We start from the raw sequence: 14,042 nt of genomic DNA, 5'->3' as shown, positions 1-14,042 counted from the left end.
GTTGCACTTTGGTGTCTGTGTGAAATAGCCTATAATATCATATGGTCAACAAGATTATGTGATGATTTTGGTACGAAAACATGAAAATACCACACTATGCCAAAGATATGAGCATCATGACATGTATTCATAGTCATAAATATTGTGTGAAATAAACACAGAAATTGTTAATGATCGTTTAGAATACGTGTCAAACTCGTTCCACGGAGGGCCGAGTGTCTGCGGGTTTTCGCTCCACCCTTGTACTTGATTGATGAATTAAGGTCACTGATTAGTAAGGAACTCCCCTCACCTGGTTGTCTTAATTCAAAGGAAAACCCAAAAACCAGCAGACATTAAGCCTTCCGTGGAATGAGTTTGACACCCCTGGTTTAGACTGTGCCAGATGGCTCTCACATAAAACCTAAATGTGTCGGTCAGAGAGAGTTTTCAAAATCTGGTTTAGAGAATACATAACATAGTCAAATAATGAATCATATAATTGTCAAATTTTCAACTATACAAGTCTGTCAAACTTTAACTTCTCAGTTCAACTCACTAGATTCTAGTGAGTTGGACTCAGACATTGGATCGCAGTAGACGTTCAATGTTTTTCCCCAGCTACACTGCATTGTTGTTTCTCTTTGCTTATTTGAGCTGATCTTGCCATAATATGGACTTGGTCTTTTACCAAATAGGGCTATCTTCTGTATACCCCCCTACCTTGTCACAACACAACTGATCGGTTCAAACGCATTAAGAAGGAAAGAAATTCCACAAATTAACTTTTAAGAAGGCACACCTGTTAATTGAAATGCATTCCAGGTGACTACCTGTGGGGATCTATTTTCTCATAACTGGAGGGATGAATAGCTTAGAAGGAATGCATTGGTGATTAAACATAGAAGGTTTATACTGTACTGATATGAATTGTTTCACATAACAAGCTGTGATTCATGTGAGGAACGTTAGGGGCTAGGATGAGATAAAACTTGTATTTCTTACAGATAAGACTTGTATTTCTTACAGATACGAACACTGCCTCTTTGTTGTCTGTAAACCGTTGTCTGTGAACCGTCCTTGAACGTAGGTACTTACAGTACAGTGGAACGGTGTCTATGGGTGCTGACTCTACAGGTTGTTATAACAACTTATGCCTGGCAACAGTGTGCAACAGTGGAGCGCCAAGGGGCTGGGACCAGCCGGTGCGCCAACGGATTGGCTGAGTAAGTCTAAACCACGCTCAGTCTCTACTCTGATTGGCCCAGCAGGGAGTGGGAACTATCTCTGTCAGAGTATTTGAAGAAGAACCTGTAACAATGGATCAGTTCTCTGAGTGCCCTGTGTGGTATTTCAGTGAGCCCGTATACGAACCATCATACTTATCATACATACATTTTGCATATAATAAATTTTGCTTGGATTGAATATCTCTTGATTATGTTTTCTATTATTCCAATACCAGATTTGAATTACGCAATTTCTAACAATTGGTGACCTCCGACTGTGATCTGGTAGCGGAACTTCGCTGGAATTCACCCAGCCCATTGGACATCGCGTTCAATGTTTTTCCCCAGCTACACTGCATTGTTGTTTCTCTTTGCTTATTTGAGCTGATCTTGCCATAATATGGACTTGGTCTTTTACCAAATAGGGCTATCTTCTGTACACCCCCCTACCATGTCACAACACAACTGATCGGTTCAAACGCATTAAGAAGGAAAGAAATTCCACAAATTAACTTTTAAGAAGGCACACCTGTTAATTGAAATGCATTCCAGGTGACTACCTCATGAAGCTAGTTGAGAGAATGCCAAGAGTGTGCAAAGCTGTCATCAAGGCAAAGAGTGGCTATTTGAAGAATGATTTGTTTAACACTTTTTTGGCTACTACATGATTCCATATGTGTTATTTCATTGTTTTGATGTCTTCACTATTATTCTACAATGTAGAAAATAAAGAAAACCCCTTGAATGAGTAGGTGTTCTAAAACTTTTGACCGGTAGTGTATATATATTACATTTCGATTTATCAGGTGGTGCTGCAGCACCCGCAGCACCCTTACTTCCACGGCTATGCTTTGGTATGAGCTATACACCTATCAGATATACCATTGTGGTTACAGTAGCTAGCTGCAGACAGTCGTGCGTGCCTTCAGAGTGACTGCAACCTGTAAAGGGCGTGGATGCAGTGAGTCCCATTGGTGCAACAACACGGTAGGAGGCTATCGGAGCTTTACAGAAAGCACATTTTAACAATGCATTGTACTTCTGTATGTAGGGCTATTCATCTCACAGTTTTCAATGGTTGTCGGTAAACGATTGTCGTGTATTGAGATTATGACGTTGTTAAATGTTTAACTGAAAGAATGTTGATTTTAGTATCAAGAGGGAATGTTTTAGTGTAACGCCACATACAACAGACAGGAAGTGTGTTGTAGACAGGGGATTGGACAGTAGGGGGAGCCACCCACATCTTGGGAGTTTATATATACTGGGGGAAAAACGAAGGAGGGTCAGAAAGCATTGAGATTCATTTGGGACGGCTTCTCCAGACTGCGCGGGTCTGTAACTTATGCTGTAACCTCGTGATATTAATAAAAGCCTCTAAAACACGGTGCAGCCTAAGTGGATTCTTTGATTGACAGCAATACCCACCAGCATTCGACGCGATACCACACGATCATTTTAATACTGTCACAGAAAATACTATAAACTGCAAGCTTAGCTAGCTACATCAATTGTTCTGTGGCTACATTTAAGTTAAGTGATAATGGCCGAGAAGCCGGTGTTTCCAAACACCAACTTCGAGGGCATTATCACATTTATACATACTCAAATAATGATATACATTTTCACTAACGTTATTTTGATTAATTTATTCATAATATTTCATCCTTCCACGAGATATAGTCCAGACACAAATCTAAGGTTGCTACCCAAGCCGACTAGTCGTTCGTTCTATCGGTTCGGTTGCCAGAGACACGACCGAGTCGTTAAGTCTTTTTGTTTTGTATCTATGGACCGGACCCAGTCGTTCGTTCTAAATGTTCCATTGCCATACTGGCTGGCAACGTTCTTATCCCTTGCTTGCTAGCTAGCCAACTATGGCTAACTTACAGTCATGTCAAACCGTGCAGCCCGAATAACAGCAAAGTAGCTGCATATTTTTTATTTATTTATTTTATTTCACCTTTATTTAACCAGGTAAGCCAGGTGAGAACAAGTTCTCATTTACAACTGCGACCTGGCCAAGATAAAGCAAAGCAGTGCGATAAAAACAACAACAGAGTTACATATGGGGTAAAACAAAACATAAAGTCAAAAATACAACAGAAAATATATACAATTAGCTAATGTTGCGCGATTTCGCCTGGCAGAGAAAATGTGCTCTCGTCAGGACACTGCTAGCCAACAACACACCTAACACAATCAAACTGAAGCTGGAAAGACAGCAAAATAGCTGCGTTTCGTTTGACCTGTTTTCTATTGACATTTCTTTGTATATGTCCATAAAAATTATGCCAGCTGATTCATGATTTCGAATGGGTGAGAAAAGCTGCCTGACTGTCTGTCTCGTCCCGACTCGAGACAGGTTCATTATGGGACAGCTGGAGATTGTTTCAATATTGAAATTATATGTTGCTAATGTCGGAGAGACACACAGTAAGGTTAATACAAATCTCCGCTGTTAAAAAACCAAATGCTAGTCTAAAGGAAATGGGAGATCATGTCTAGATGCTTTTTACAGTGTAGATCTAGTGTATACATTGCCAGGCTGGGCTGATGAGACAGTGGATTGCGCAATGAGATGGAACAGAGTAAATGGGCATTTCAACGTCATAGATTTAATCGGTGGTAATTTGTGGAATTGACACCTGCTGAAACTATAGTAACTGTTGACTGTCATTGACAGCCCTGTCAACAAAGCTAACCTGGATTGATTATCATCGATGTTGATATTGTCTCGCAATCTATATCACTTTTAATTGTAGAGGTAGATTCAATGTTGATCAGTGTTTTCTTTAATATTCAAGCTTTTAGACGAGGGACGTAAAAACCGTCATACCGGTCGATATGCAGAAGGTGGCGGAAAAAGCAAGCCAGCAGGAATGTATGCGTTGCTATCGTGATTTCAGTAAACAAACAGTGCAAATCTACATCCGGTAGAAAACAACGCTACGGCAGAACGCAAAAGTTGAAATATTTGAAATCAATTCCCGTCTAACGTCGTGCTCTCGTTAAAAACAATGACATCCGGTTTGCCGTCTACCTCCTACCATCTAAACGCAGCATTACTGTCAATTAGCCTGCCTGATAAACTGTGCTGTGATGTTGATGTGATTTTCAGGAGACACATCATTACCCTTCTGTGATTTGTCTAGGTTGTCTGTATGGAAGAAGACCCCCAGAGGAACTTCCGTTCTGCATATTATGAGAAGGTGGGCTTCAGAGGGGTGGAGGAGAAGAAATCACTGGAGATTTCTGCTGAAGGAAAACCCACTGTGTATGGGCAACATGGACATAGGATTATTACAACAGTGACATTACAGTATTACTGTTACAACAAGTGCACCATAACAACTGCTAGTACTGATGCTTCCACCTTCTACCTTTATTGTTATGTAGGCCTATGCCATTAACCTTGCCTTGCATGTGTGTAATTTGCTTACCTTGTGCTTTTTTACTTGTGTATTTCTCTGTCAGATGTGGAGAAGCTGAGCACATTCAGTCAGAGGTTCCCTCTGCCCTCCATGTACAGGATTCATGTATGGAAGGTACTGCTGGGTAAGTCTCACACACAAACTACATCCAAAACAGGTGAAACTCTGGAAGACTAAGCTTTTAACACCTCTCACTATTAAACCCATAGACACCCTGTCTCTCACCAGACAGACAGTAGAGAAGAGAACACACCAAAAGCACAGCTATGCCTAGGGCTGTTACGGTGACTGTATTACCGCCAGACTGGCAGTCACGAGTCATGACGGCAGTCAAATTCCACGTGACCATTTAGTCACAGTATTTAGGCTTCTCCAAGCTCTGATGCTGCTGATGGTCATTAGTAGCCTATCAAACGTACTAACCGCCTGGTAGTCAGCACTCTATTGTCCCTCTAATCACTCTGACATCAATGCAAATGTGATCGAACATCTAATCAAACACAACAGCGCCGGAGAAGATGGCTGCCGTTTTACAGCCCTCTAACCAATTGTACTATTATGTGTGTTTTTCCGCGTTATTTGTAATTTATTTTGTACATAATGTTTCTGCCATCATCTCTTATAACCAAAAATAGCTTCTGGATATCAGGACAGCGATTACTCACCTCGTATTGGACGAAGATTTTTTCTTCAACGAGGCGGCCGCGAAGGATATCATACAGACACCCGACAAGGCCCAAATCCACGTCATTCGCGTGAGGAAGAGACTGAGATATCGTGGACGTAGATCGGGGTGCCTTGTAAGGATCCGACGGCGAGCGAGTAAACTGCCTCTTCCATCAATCCTATTAGCCAACGTTCAATCTTTTGAAAATAAAGTGGACGACTTAAGATTACGGTTATCCTACCAACGGGACATTAAAAACTGTAATATCTTATGTTTCACCGAGTCGTGGCTGAACGACGACAATGATAACATTCAGCTAGCAGGCTATACGCTACATCGGCAGGACAGAACGGCTGACTCCGGTAAGACAAGGGGTGGCGGTCTGTGTATATTTGTAAACAACAGCTGGTGCACAAAATCAAATACTAAGGAAGTCTCGAGGTTTTGCTCACCTGAGGTAGAGTATCTTATGATAAGCTGTAGACCACACTATTTACCAAGAGAGTTTTCATCTATATTTTTCATAGCTGTCTATTTACCACCACAAACCAATGCTGGCATTAAGATTGCACTGAATGAGTTGTACAAGGCCATTAATCAACAGGAAAACGCTCATCCAGATGCAGCGCTCCTAGTGGCCGGGGACTTTAATGCAGGGAAACTTAAATCCGTTCTACCTAATTTCTACCAGCATGTTAAATGTGCAACCAGAGGGAAAAAAACTCTAGACCACCTTTACTCCACACACAGAGACGCATACAAAGCTCTCCCTCGCCCTCCATTTGGCAAATCTGACCATAACTCTATCCTCCTGATTCCTGCTAAAGCAGGAAGCACCAGTGACTTGGTTAATAAAAAAGTGGTCAGATGACGCAGATGCTAAGCTACAGGACTGTTTTGCTAGCACAGACTGGAACATGTTCCGGGATTCTTCAGACAGCATTGAGGAGTACACCACATCAGTCACTGGCTTCATCAATAAGTGCATCGATGATGTCGTCCCCACAGTGACCGTACGTACATACACCAACCAGAAGCCATGGATTACAGGAAACATCCGCACTGAGCTAAAGGGTAGAGCTGCCGCTTTCAAGGAACGGGACTCTAACCCGGACGCTTATAAGAAATCCCGCTATGACCTCCGACGAACCATCAAACAGGCAAAGAGTCAATACAGGACTAAGATTGAATCGTACTACACTGGCTCTGACGCTCGTCGGATGTGGCAGGGCTTGAAAACTATTACAGACTACAAAGGGAAGCACAGCCGCGAGCTGCCCAGTGACACAAGCCTACCAGACGAGCTAAACCACTTCTATGCTCGCTCCGAGGCAAGCAACACTGAAGCATGCATGAGAGCACCAGCTGTTCCGGATGACTATGTGATCACGCTCTCCGTAGCCGATGTGAGTAAGACTTTTAAGCAGGTCAACATTCACAAGGCCGCAGGGCCAGACGGATTACCAGGACGTACTCCGAGCATGTGCTGACCAACTGGCAAGTGTCTTCACTGACATTTTCAACATGTCCCTGACTGAGTCTGTAATACCAACATGTTTCAAGCAGACCACCATAGTCCCCGTGCCCAAGGACTCTAAGATAACCTGCCTAAATGACTACCGACCCGTAGCACTGACGTCTGTAGCCATGAAGTGCTTTGAAAGGCTGGTCATGGCTCACATCAACAGCATTATCCCAGAAACCCTAGACACTCCAATTTGCATACCGCCCCAACAGATCCACAGATGATGCAATCTCTATTGCACTCCACACTGCCCTTTCCCACCTGGACAAGAGGAACACCTACGTGAGAATGCTATTCATTGACTACAGCTCAGCATTCAACACCATAGTGCCCTCTAAGCTCATCACTAAGCTAAGGATCCTGGGACTAAACACCTCCCTCTGCAACTGGATCCTGGACTTCCTGACGGGCCGCCCCCAGGCAGTAAGGGTAGGTAACAACACATCTGCCACACTGATCCTCAACACGGGGGCCCCTCAGGGGTGCGTGCTCAGTCCCCTCCTGTACTCTCTGTTCACCCATGACTGCATGGCCAGGCACGACTCCAACACCATCATTAAGTTTGCCGACGACACAACAGTGGTAGGCCTGATCACCGACAACGATGAGACAGCCTATAGGGGAGGAGGTCAGAGATCTGGCCGTGTGGTGCCAGGACAACAACCTCTCCCTCAACGTGACCAAGACAAAGGAGATGATTGTGGACTACAGGAAAAAAAGAGGACTGAGCACGCCCCCATTCTCATCGACGGGGCTGTAGTGGAACAGGTTGAGAGCTTCAAGTTCCTTGGTGTCCACATCACCAACGAACTATCATGGTCCAAACACACCAAGACAGTCGTGAAGAGTGCACGACAAAGCCTATTCCCCCTCAGGAGACTAAAAAGATTTGGCATGGGTCCTCAGATCCTCAAAAAATTATACAGCTGCACCATCGAGAGCATCCTGACTGGTTGCATCACCGCCTGGTATGGCAACTGCTTGGCCTCCGACCGCAAGGCACTACAGAGGGTAGTGCGTACGGCCCAGTACATCACTGGGGCAAAGCTTCCTGCCATCCAGGACCTCTATACCAGGCGGTGTCAGAGGAAGGCCCTCAAAATTGTCAAAGACTCCAGCCACCCTAGTCATAGACTGTTCTCTCTGCTACCGCACGGCAAGCGGTACCGGAGTGCCAAGTCTAGGTCCAAAAGACTTCTCAACAGCTTCTACCCCCAAGCCATAAGACTCCTGAACAGCTAATCATGGCTACCCGGACTATTTGCACTGCCCCCCACCCCATCCTTTTTACACTGCTGCTACTCTGTTAAGTATTTATGCATAGTCACTTTAACTCTACCCACATGTACATATTACCTCAACTACCTCAACTAGCCGGTGCCCCCGCACATTGACTCTGCAACGGTACCCCCCTGTATATATAGCCTCCCTACTGTCACTTTATTTTACTTCTGCTCTTTTTTTTCTCAACACTTTTTTTGTTGTTGTTTTATTTTTACTTTTTTTGTTTAAAATAAATGCACTGTTGGTTAAGGGCTGTAAGTAAGCATTTCACTGTAATGTCTGCACCTGTTGTATTCGGCGCATGTGACCAATAAAATTTGATTTGATTTAATGAGAGCTCATGTAGCGCAACATTTCTATAGGCTGCAATTGCATGAGAAAACAGAGTGATGGCCTCTATTAAAAAGAGGAGGATCCCATCAGCTTTCTATAGGCTAGGCCTACTATATTTATTTAAAAACTTTCCTAATATTAAGCACATTGCTTCTCTTTACAACAGGCTACCTGGCTGGCTGAAATGAAAATGAACCACGGGAAAAGCGTCCTCCATTCGCTATTTAAGTGCATAGATGACATGTATTTTTTTCCGCTGCCCCTGTTTCGAGACAGGTGCATGATAATGGTCCATTCTAAATCAAAACAAATTTCACACATGTTATTTAGTATATGTAAAGACAATATTAAATCAAGAATAGTGTGATGGGTGACAATATTAGGTTATCACTTGTGAATGATATACTGTATTATCACTTGAGAATGATGCCCAGCTTAAGGCAAGAAACAGCGATATGCTTTTTTGCGACTTTTTCAAATCATAGTCGCACACCTCATGTAGCCTAGCACATAGGCCTAAGGTTTGTATCACAACTAAAGTGGCCAAATAACTTGTTAAAATGAAGCACATTAATCCGCTTTACAACGGGTGTAGAGCCTAACTGGAATACATACGCAGCGTGTGAGTTTCAAGTTTGGGGAAGATAATTTTCATCATAGAAATTCAGCTTTATATTAAAAGCATTAGATGCATAATCGCATTTGTGGTCACTTTTGAGAATGGTGTTTTCCTGCAGATGGAACATTCACGCTTATAGCCTTCTGCCGTGTGTGCATTGCTGCGCTTATAATGTGAAGAAATAGCCTAATCGTTTATCAATGTTTTAAGCTAAACGTTCTCATCTGTTGCGTCAGGCTCATTGCTCTTAAGGATCGCACCCTTTTTTTTCAATTTTCACCTAAAATGGTATACCCAAATCTAACTGCCTGTAGCTCAGGACCTGAAGCAAGGAAATGCATGTTCTTGATACTATTTGAAAGGAAACACTTTGAAGTTTGTGGAAATGTAAAATTTATGTAGGAGAATATAACACATTAGATCTGGTAAAAGATAATACAAACAAAAAAACATTTTTTTAAATCTTTGAAATGCAAGAGAAGGCCACAATATACAATTGCAGATTAGGCACAATTTAGATGTTGGCCACTAGATGGCAGCAGTGTGTTTGCAACGTTTCAGATTGATCCAGTGAAGCATTGCAATACTGGACTATTTTGTATCAAGTCTGCCCAAATGTGCCAAATTGGTCAATTGATACATTTTCAAGTACATAACTATAGAGAACATACAAAAATGATATGGTAATACAAAATGTAAGTTTACACACTCCCAGGAATGTCATACATGATGGATCATTAGCTTATACACTAACTTTCACACATCTAGATGCGGGGTGGGTGTGGAGCAAGAGACAGCAGGGGTTCAAACTGTAGAACCCAGTTCCAACATTTAAATATAAAAATGGATTTGATCAAACAAAACTATGCTACATTTTATCTCTGGGACCCTTAGGATGACAAATCAGAGCAAGATTACTGAATGTAAGTACATTATTTACCTTCAGAGGTGAATGTATCAAACCAGTTGCCGTGATACGTTTTGTTGTTGTTGTGCACTCTCCTCAAACAATAGCATAGTATTTTTTTCACTGTAATAGCTACTGTAAATTGGACAGTGCAGTTAGATTAACAAGAATTTAACCTTTCTACCCATATAAGACATGTCTATGTCCTGGAAAGTTTGCTGTTACTTACAACAGTCATGCTAATCACATTAGTGCACGTTAGCTCAACCGTCCCGTATATGGGACACCAATCCCGTAGAGGTTAAAACAGTTTTTTTATGCTAGTGGTTGTATTAATTTGGGATCTATATCATCCCACAACTGTCCCCGACTATGTTTGGAATATTTATTTTTTGCACAGAATAGAATAGGTCAACTTTTGTACTATGGGGGATAGCAGATTGACATAGGCTAGTGCTTTTGCTGTTTGATAGGCCTACTCATCTTGTTGGCTGATGAAAAGTAAATGTGGACAGTTCTTCCAATATCTTCAATATGCACCTCTGAATTGGATAAGGACACGATCAGTTGCGTCCCTGATGTGTCTGTCTTCCCTTGTAGCCTGTGAGAAAGATCTGATCACGTGACGGAGAGCCATGTGAGTGAGAAGTGCTTCGGCACGCAGCCGGGAGAGGGGAATTATAATTATTATATTCAGCCCAAGGGCACATGGGCCACTGGGCGCAAAAGACATTGATATTTTTAGGGGGCATTACGGCCACACAAAGGGGATGCAGACGGGAAATTCGAGGCATTATCAAGTGCTTGTCAAATTGTGAATGAGAGACTGATGAAGTGTGTACAGCCTGCGCAAAAAAACAAAGCAGAGCTCATGTCTTTCATGCAACCTTTTTCAAATCATCAGTAGTCATGTCATGCAGCCTTAGAATGTATAAAAAATCCAAACATATAGCCCAACATTTGTATAACAACTACAGTTACATAAATAACTCTAAATTAAGCATATAGGACTACCTGTTTCTTTGTTAACCGCTCAACACAGAATAGCCGGATGTGCAAACTCCCTCAAATCGTTTGGAGAAAATATCCTTTCTATATTATTCAGCTATGTTCAATTGTATTCTTCATACTATAAAATAATGCCATGGAATTTTAAGCAAATCTTGTCTTTTAAATGAACTAGTATAGCCCACAGCCATATGGCATAGCCAGATCAGGGCCTAACATAAGGACAACTTAGAGTATGCTATTCTGTTCTTCTGAATAGACTACATTTTCTTCATATCATGTTTCTTTAGACCTGTCTAAAATAAATAATGGGTTTATTTTGTAATGGGTTTATTTTGATGGTGTAGGCTATATTACATTGATTTATTAGACTTTAAAAAAACTAGATGTTATAAAGGTCTGCATCAGTGGCTTGTAGGCTATGAGTGGAAGCCAGGAGATGCTAAATGTGTTTTATGTTATTTAACGGTCAATTACCGTGAGACCGGCAGTTATTTGCTTGACAATCACCGGCTGCCAAAATTTCATGACCGCCACAGCCCTAGCTAAGCCCTGTGTCTTCTCTCTAGGCATCCTGCCTCCCCATGGTGACTCCCACGCCCTGGTGGCATGGTACAGACGGGAACAGTAGAAGGACATGTTGGAAGCCCTGAAGGTGATGAGGTTCGTCCACATGGCCACGCCCCCACACGCAGGTGTATCTACACATGTTCCAGCTGGAGAGCCATGTGCTGCCCCGACGCTCTGAGACCATACCCCTGGTAAGAAGAGAGAGAGAGAGGAAGATACCTGATTTGGATAGAGAGAGAACCTGGGGGGCTTTTTTAAATTATTTTTTTATTGTATTTTTATGATTTTCCTGTACTTTTGTATACTTTTTTGCCAGTAGTTCTGAAAGTAGTGCTCATGAGACAAAAGTGGCCCCCAAAAATGTTGTACTATGTCACATATATGCAGATATGTGCACCATATCATTGCTCTCTTGCTCTGCTGTGTGTGCGTCTTGCTAGCTGTCACTCAAATGGCGAAGGGCTGAAGCTCATTGGCTAGAACTCGAATTGCTAGGGGGCTGGCCCACATGGGAGGAAATGTAGGGAAAATGGCGCTGCACAGCTTCCAGAAAACTAGGGATTTCACGGCTAATTGAGGTAAGACAGTAATTCTGCTAATAGATTATGCATGTCTGAACTACACATTGCCACATCCAGCCCAAAGTGGGAGATTTAAAAAATAGTTACTAGTCGCCAAAGTTTCGAAGTATGTCTTTAACAGAACATACAAACATTTGGAGAGAGGTGAAAGAATCATATCCTTGTCCTGAACGTATAACTTACCTCTGCCTGGTCCAACTCAGAAACTTGATTTATCTTATTCTTTGTTCTTAGTAGAATCATTAGGTTAGGTTACTTAAGTGTGAGACTGACAGGTGTGTCACTGTGTTGGTTTAAGGGAGAGGAAGATGAGGACTTCCTGTCCATAGCTCAAGCCATGGAGGAGATCGTAGAGGACCCTGTGGACTGTTATTGGATGATCAAATGCTTTGTCAACCAGTTCAACAACAAGTTTGGAGATTCCATACCCCATCTGGTGAGTAGTGGAGTGGGTAAGGGGATGGAAGGAATGGGCTGGACTACACTTTTGTGGTATTACCTTGCTTGTTGTTGCTGCTGCTACTCTTATTGTTGTTGTTTTGATTGAGTCAAATAACCAACAAAGATTCGTACATGTAGCAGATGTGTGTGTGTCTACACTTCATCTATCTTTCAACACATCTAACCCTGTGTCCTGACTCTCTCTACCCCCTCTTTCTGTGGCTTGTTGGTTTAGCCCAAGAGTCTGGAGCACTATTTGTGTGTGGAGGAGTCTCGGCTACTGAACCATCTGAAGAATACAGGGGCCTGCCATACAGCCTATGGTTCAGACGCTGCTTCGCTGGCTGCCTGCCCGAGTCTAGTCTGCAGAGGTTAGACACACTGATGCTTATTTCTCTCAACAACCCAGCTGCGCAGGCGTGAGAGGTGTGATCTTTGCATATGCAAACAAAATTTGTCAAATGACGCACTTTGCTGTTCTGTGAGTGGCGTGGGACTGGGACTTGGTTAGACAAGTAACGTACCATGTTAGCTATGATGTTTGTTAAATTCATCGCTGTTCGGTTCTGATGTGTCTCTGGACTGAATGTTGGTCTCTCAGGGTGTGGGATAAGGTCATCAGTGGATCCTTTAAGATCCTGGTCTTCGTTGCTGTGGCGATCCTTCTCAGCTACACGATCATGGTGATGGGAACCAGCCGGCCGGAGGGCGTGGTCAACTTCCTGTGCAACGTGAGTGATGTCATCCTCATGGGACGATCTGTTTTATTGGTCACGGTCTCAAACCTGCAGCCAATCAAAATGATTTATCTCCTTTCTCTTCCAATCACATTGATTTGTCCTTCCTCTAGCAGGTGCCACAAGAGAACACAGATGCCATAGTGACTAAAGCCATTGAACTGTGGCACAAATACTGTTGCACTCGCATGCACTCTGTATAGAATCCCAGACCTCCAGATCCCCTGCCAGCCACTCTTGATGGGGGTCATTGACATTGGGATACGCTTGGACTCTCCCTCCTCTCAACTGGAGAACATCCAGAACTCTGCCATTACCAAAACATCCAATGAGTTTGGACTCAATGGATAGAATGACTGTACGGTACTAAGGACTGGTCCAGGGCCTGTCATATGGTTGGGGAGGCTTACTAAGCAGACTGTGATTTTGGATCACAGCAGCAGTCCACTTTGTTTTTTATAGCCTGGTCCCAGATCTGTTTGTGTTGTCTTGCAAACTCCTCCAACCTACTCCAAATGAAGCCCCTTTCCTTGAACATGTCCTGAAGGAAGGAAGTTGGAGGTGGCTTTGCTTTGCATGTGAACATCTAGCTGAAGAGCACAGTTGAATCATGTATTTATGTCAATAAACATACATTTATTGACAGAATGTTGAATGCATTAAAACCACACATATATACTGTTCTACTTCTATTATGAAAACAGTATGGTTTCATTTAGTAAAGGTGA

The 14,042-nt window shown here is 42.7% G+C and overlaps 1 pseudogene; it reads left to right on the top strand.

The window, feature by feature from the left end:
* The first annotated feature begins 4,372 nt into the window (after nt 1-4,372).
* Nucleotides 4,373-13,939, top strand: LOC121533876 (annotated as a pseudogene).
* Nucleotides 13,940-14,042: the final 103 nt, after the last annotated feature.

The sequence above is a fragment of the Coregonus clupeaformis genome, chromosome 20 (genome assembly GCF_020615455.1).
Source record: "Coregonus clupeaformis isolate EN_2021a chromosome 20, ASM2061545v1, whole genome shotgun sequence".
Taxonomy (NCBI): domain Eukaryota; kingdom Metazoa; phylum Chordata; class Actinopteri; order Salmoniformes; family Salmonidae; genus Coregonus; species Coregonus clupeaformis.
The sequence above is the reverse complement of the archived record's forward strand: the minus strand, read 5'-3'. Positions and strand labels throughout refer to the sequence as shown.